This window comes from Penaeus monodon, chromosome 4 (genome assembly GCF_015228065.2).
Source record: "Penaeus monodon isolate SGIC_2016 chromosome 4, NSTDA_Pmon_1, whole genome shotgun sequence".
NCBI lineage: Eukaryota > Metazoa > Arthropoda > Malacostraca > Decapoda > Penaeidae > Penaeus > Penaeus monodon.
Window position 1 is genome coordinate 5588653 of NC_051389.1, and position 6711 is coordinate 5595363.

The 6711-nt window shown below is 32.7% G+C and overlaps 1 long non-coding RNA gene across 4 annotated transcripts in view; it reads right to left on the reverse strand.

Moving 5' to 3' along the window:
* Positions 1 to 1148: 1148 nt before the first annotated feature.
* Positions 1149 to 6711, reverse strand: part of LOC119569213 — a 13552-nt gene continuing 7989 nt past the window's right edge. The window contains exons 1-3 of one of the 4 annotated variants that reach the window (XR_005228232.1): positions 6342 to 6424; positions 3762 to 3831; positions 1149 to 2987 (exon numbers count right to left, since the gene is read on the reverse strand). This is a non-coding gene — a long non-coding RNA (uncharacterized LOC119569213). Of the gene's footprint in view, positions 2988 to 3761; positions 3832 to 4851; positions 5131 to 6299; positions 6425 to 6711 lie in introns of those variants that run through there. The other 3 variants (XR_005228233.1, XR_005228231.1, XR_005228227.1) reach the window with 3 other exon arrangements.

A 6711-nucleotide genomic window follows, 5' to 3' on the forward strand; every position in this document is an offset into this window, starting at 1 on the left:
TATTATCTGGTTTCTGCTTTCAGCATTGAGAATGAAGGCTTGTGTGAACCTTCGAAACGTTTGCAAATAAAGATGAGATTCTTCACCGCCGTACTGATATACCTCTTTGTGCTTACAATTCGACACCTGAGTGGCAAACCCATTATGGTATATATATATATATATATATATATATATATATATATATATATATATATATATATATATATATATATATATATATATATATAATATATATATATATATATATATATATATATATATATATATATATATATATATATATATATATATATATATATATATAATATATATATTATTATATATATGCTGCCCTATGGCAATGTAACTGTAAGATATTAATTAATTTTCATTGTTATTAGCACATGGCATCAATGGAATTCTTCCAGATAGGGAAGTTGGTATTCTTGAGTAAATCCAAACAAATGGGATAATGTTACTCACAGTTCCATCACTCAGTAACCCCATTAGTTGTGAAACAACTCTTTGCTTATAAATAATATATGCATCTGTGATTTTCAGCACAATATTTACATTATATAGTTAATAGTTTAATGAACTTTGATCCTTCATATTTTTATAAAACATTCTCATCATAAAATAAAGTATTTTATTTGTATAAAGTTCCTTACCAGAAGAAAAATATTTAAATAATTACTGGATATTAGTAATAATAATGAAACCAGGCATTTTTCTTTTCATAACAAACTGTAGTATGTGTAATATCTGTAAACTGTACTAATATTACACATGATGGAATTGTGTAAATCCAGGCTTAACCTTGTTTGGACATCTTGACATTGTGCCTTGGTAAGACAATTTTTTCATATCATTGTCGACAGTTGCCAGCGTAATTACCAAATATAGAATGTTGGATTAAATATGTACATGTGGGTATTGTAAAGCTTAAGATCTATGATTATTCTTAATGAGATTTTTATCTTATATCCTGGCTTGCATCCTCAATATGAGGTACATGGAGTATTATTCAAATTTTATTCAGGTTATATGGAAGACCTGTAATATCCAGCAAAAAAAAATCATTCTATAGAAATAATGTTTTTTCACAAGATATTTTCTAAATTCCTTTTGTCATCACTTATGAGGATTTTAGAAAACAATTAGCATTACATTAACATTGTTTATTAACAAATAGTTTTCTATATGTATGAGGGAATGAAGACACATGATGCAAACCTCAAGAATAACACTCATTCTTGAAAGAAGAGATGGGGTGCAACTTTGGAATCAGGTTCAGTGTAAACTCCACATGAAATAGACTAGCAAAGGGTAATACTAATTGAGAATTAGAACATCCCCTTTTTGGTGTTACACAACCATGGGAAAAAAATAGGTAAACCAAGATACAGTGTGAGCGTTTGTGTATAAAAATAGAAACTATCTAACCTTAATTCCCAAAGATTCACCTTATGAAGAGAATGAGAGATCTACAAGGTATATACATGTGAAAATTTATATTTGTGATATGTGAACAGCATGACTGTTAGAGCTAATATTGCAAAATCAAATATTACCACATCTATAATGCACTCACAAATATTATACACATAATAATTCAAATAAAAATATTATACCTACATTATAATACATAAAGATCAATAGCATAAAATAATTAAAAAATACCTAAATAACCTCAGTTCCTCTCGCCTAAAGCCTCTGTGTAAACCAATGTACAGGACTTAGGAGTTTTGTCTAATAGCTAGAACTTAACAGTATAATGATGATTAAATGCAAATAATCTATGTCTATGCTCGACATCTATCTGTAATTATTTTCATTAGTTAATGACTACAATATAAGCACAGGAAAAACTTTAATGTATCTTTAAGCTTTTAATTCCTGTGGAAATGACTTTATGGCCAATATTTCTCTTAAGAAGAAGAAGAAGAAAAAAAAATCATATCTGAATAAACCCTTAATTTCATTCACATCAGCAGTACTGTAATAGACTGCATAATACAGGTTACCAAAATAAATAAAAAACAAAGAGAATTGATGCTTATGCCAGTTTGTAAACATGTCATTACTATGCCATCATGACATGATGTCTCTCAGTCAGAATATCAATATTATGAATATCTACAAATAATCAATAAAAAAGAGACTACTTTTTTCTTATTTTCATTTTGAGTAAAGAAATTAAGTTTTGGTTATCCACAATTTGGGAGTCTAATGAAAAATAAATAAAGACTAAAGACTTGATTTCCTTGTTTCTATCACATTTTTTCCCAATCAAAGAGCACCTTCTTATACAGCCATACAAAATACTACTAGATCTGAAGAAAACATTTGGTGAACCTTTGTGATAATTACTATAGCCATAAAAACACTCATAGCCATTTAATGGACAAAATGCTATGATTTTATAGACCAGTAGTATGTAAAAAATACACAATCCACTACAAGCATCACCAAATATAAGAAAAAGTGCTATTCCTCTGAAGTTGAAGCATAATGAAATTTTAAAAGTCTACAATCCAATGCTATAGAAGATAATAGTTTTGAAGGGATTTGAAATTATGTAGCATCAGTCTAAAAATGTAAAATGACAACATACAACCTACATAATGGTGGATTTTTTCACAGCTAATCTTTAAGACTCCCTATAACATTTGTATGTTCTTCTATTCAAGATTTAATAGTAAGTAAAAAAAAAAATATATTGCTGGATATTTACCCCGCTATCACTGGAAATAAAATATAGCTGATACATTTGAAAAATCAGTGTGCAAGTCTATGCAACTGACCTAAATCACTTTCATTTTCAAATCACAAATTTCAATATTTCACTTATGCAATATCTAGATCAGGCGTCTTGGTTTGTGTGGCATGGCTGAGAGTTTCTTCAGGGAAAAAGATGAAATACACAAGCCTAATCCAGCCAAGAGAGCTGCCCCTTGCTGAATAAAACGATCCTGGTGCACTGCCTGTGGTCTGCGTCTCCCCTGTAATGACAATCATATTAAATAACTGTAGGTCTGGTTATGACGATGACAAAAAAAAAAAAAAAAAAAAAAAAAAAAAAAAAAAAAAATATATATATATATATATATATATATATATATATATATATATATATATATATATATATATATATATATATATATATATAATATAAGGCCGCAGTGGCCGAATGGTTAGAGCGTCGGACTCAAGACTGTCACGACGGCAATCTGAATTCGAGGGTTCGAGTCACCGACCGCCGCGTTGTTCCCTTGCGCAGGGAACTTCACCTTGATTGCCTACCTAGCCACTGGGTGGCCAAGCCAGCCCAAGTCAAGTGCTGGTCCCAAGCCCGGATAAATAGAGAGAATGATTGCCTAAAAGGTAACACCGGCACTCTCCGTGGAAAGGAATTGGGGACCCTACCATGTACTCACTCCAAGAGCATCACAACATGAAAACTACAATAAAGTATCATGCTGTGACCACGGCGGCTCAGACATGAACCTACCGTTAAAAGAAGAATATATATATATATATATATATATATATATATATATATATATATATATATATATATATATATATATATATATATATATATATATATATATATATATATAAATAAATAAATAAATATATAAATAATTCTTCTCCCTGTATTAGATAAATGAAATGTAAAGCTCCATATTCTAACTTTAAATACAATAATCCTCTTCTGTTTTATAATAATTCAATCATTGTTTGAGATGAGAAACATAGCAAACTATACTTACTGGCATAATCCGCACAGGGACACGCAGTGGGTACCGAGACACTTGGGCCAACATTTCCCCGTAGAAAAGTCTAAAAAATAAATAAATAAATAAATAAATAATTTCAGATCTGAAACATGATTACATCTACATCTGGACTACATCATGTGACACTACTGCCTCTCTACTTTGTGCATCGACTACAGCCAACTCGCCTCCAATCTTTTACCAATAAAATGATTTATTATTTACAAACTGTTATTTGGCTGAATATACACTGTGGTTGTTGATCTGTGCAATAGCAAAACCTCTGAATGACCTTTGCAATAATCAGTTATATCACTATCCTTCATTTGGGCAAATTATTTTACAATACTTGTGTTTCGATAGGGAAATCTATCTAGCTGTCAATATTAAAAAACTGGTTGTTCTTTATATAATTTAGATCACTACTGGTTATTCAATAAATCAATTATATAATATATGTATCACAAAAATATGCTAAAATAGCCACAGTAGTTATTGCCAATAATAATAGGCCTCTGAATAAATTATTTCAATGCACTTTGCAGACCTCAGACAGAGAGATTATATACTAAACATCCCCCTTGACTGATCAATAAAGCTTTCTGATGTACAATATAAGGTATTTCTGTGATTTGTATAACAATACATATCATGTAGGTCACACACCACTTCCTCTGAACAATAATTCTAAGATGAAAATGTTCTTATTTGGACCTTCTTGGGCTTTCACTTTAACTTCAAAACAATAAAATAAAAAATATATATATGCCCATAGTGTTCGTTATATTATCATATAACGAACACTCTGGGCATCATCACTGACACAGAACTGCTAATACCTTAATAATGCTTTTGTTTAAAACACTAAGCTACATCTATCTACGTACATCTATCTATATATCTAAGCAAAAAAAGATAACGCCACACTTCTGCACTCAATATTCATTATATTTACTGAATATGCATACTTTCGAGTAAATATTCTGCAGTTGCACTTAACCGGGCCGGTAATCAGAGCTGTTATTCAACTTAAATTTTACTTTTAAAAAATCTAATTACAACACAAGACAACCTTCAAACGAACCGTCTATATATAGTTGTTGCAGGCACGGCACAAAATATCTGGCACCGAGCCTCTAAGACTTGCAATTGCAATCTTTTAAGGGCTCATAACAAGGGGTCCCTTTGTTGCACTCCTGATGGTCGTGTGGAACCTCCCTCTCAAGTGAAACTCCCATGTCCTTTAATTTTTAACATTGGGACGTGTATTCGAGAGTCTATCTGTGGATTGTTTTATTCGTTTTCTTTCTTATGTAATGGGTGTCTTAATTTTCCGAATACATTTATTTAACGGCTTATGATGAATGTTGTAAATCAGTGCAGTGCTACCAATAAAGACAACGTGGCAACTGTCTCTTCGCCAGATACCATATTTCATTATCAGTATTATCATTCGCGGGTAATAGAGGACTTATTATATTTTATGCCTAATCCATAGCGTTCCAAATGGTAAATATATAATTAAGAATACAACAGAAAATAAATGTTGGTGATATATATTCATTAAAATGTTAATTTGAACAGGAAGTATACTCCTCTATCCCCAGCAACAACCTTCACACTGGCTTAAAAACACACTTCCGCAATAACTGTTCACTTTTCAGCCCAGTTTCATCGTGGAGTATTTTGTTTACAGGCGTTATGTTAACGATATGTACTATATAATGCCGAAAATGTAACGACAGAAAAAACAAACAAACAAACAAAAGTCTTCACGTGTAGTAATGGTGACCTTGAACCTGGCAGACCAAAGGACGCGGTTGAGAATTTGCAGAGCCAAGCAATTCGTACTTGTAGTATAACTGCTCTACTATACTGGAATTTCTCTTCTACTTTCGCTTTTACTTTCGCTCTTACTTTTCTCTCTCTCTCTCTCTCTCTCTCTCTCTCTCTCTCTCTCTCTCTCTCTCTCTCTCTCTCTCTCTCTCTCTCTCTCCCTCTCCCTCTCTCTCTCTCTCTCTCTCTCTCTCCTCTCTCTCTCTCTCTCTCTCTCTCTCTCTCTCTCTCTCTCTCTCTCTCTCTCTCTCTCTCTCTCTCTCTCTCTCTCTCGGTCTGATCACTTTTTTGTCTAGCTATACATAAATAAAAGCTATATTCTTGCATATCCCCTATTTATCTAAATCATATTTATCTTACTTAACAGTCCATACACAGAATGGACGACTATAAGAGTCACCACCCTTTCTCTTGTAGGTACAAACTTATCAGCAATATAATGCAGTGCACGGTGGCCTAAATGGAACGCGCATGCGAATATGCTGTTACATCTAGTTGAAAGTTGTATCACAAATAACTCCATTTTCCCGTACCACCTGAATACGAAACACAGTATGTTCAATTCAACCACATCACATATTTTATCAATGAAAAATTCTTTAAAACAACAAAAATTACTTTTAATTTTTTGGCGATAATGCACATTTCTGAAGCATTTCTATAATTATAACTATAAATACACACATACACACGTACGTAATAATAGCGAAATATGGACGGACCGCACACCACACACACCTCGGTCTGGCCGCTGTGGGTGCCGGCACTCGAATGGCCTTCTCTATCCACTCACTCACACCCAGTCACCCTTCCTGTTACCACGTCTGGTATTTTTGTTCCTGGTAACCCTCCGTGCGACAGCTTCAACGAAACACATGTTTGGAGAGTCATCAAATAACGTGGATCCTAAATTCGTGTTAATGCCTCAGTCATGAAATACGATATTGCATGGTGTGTTTGATAAGCAATATATAAATATCTTTGCGCTACCACGTCATTATGCATTGACGCACCTACCTTGAAATTCCGCTTACTCCTGCATTCACCCGGCGATTATTCCGAACATTATGTGTTATTTTTCTCCTTAAGGGACGGTACAGTTAGTCGT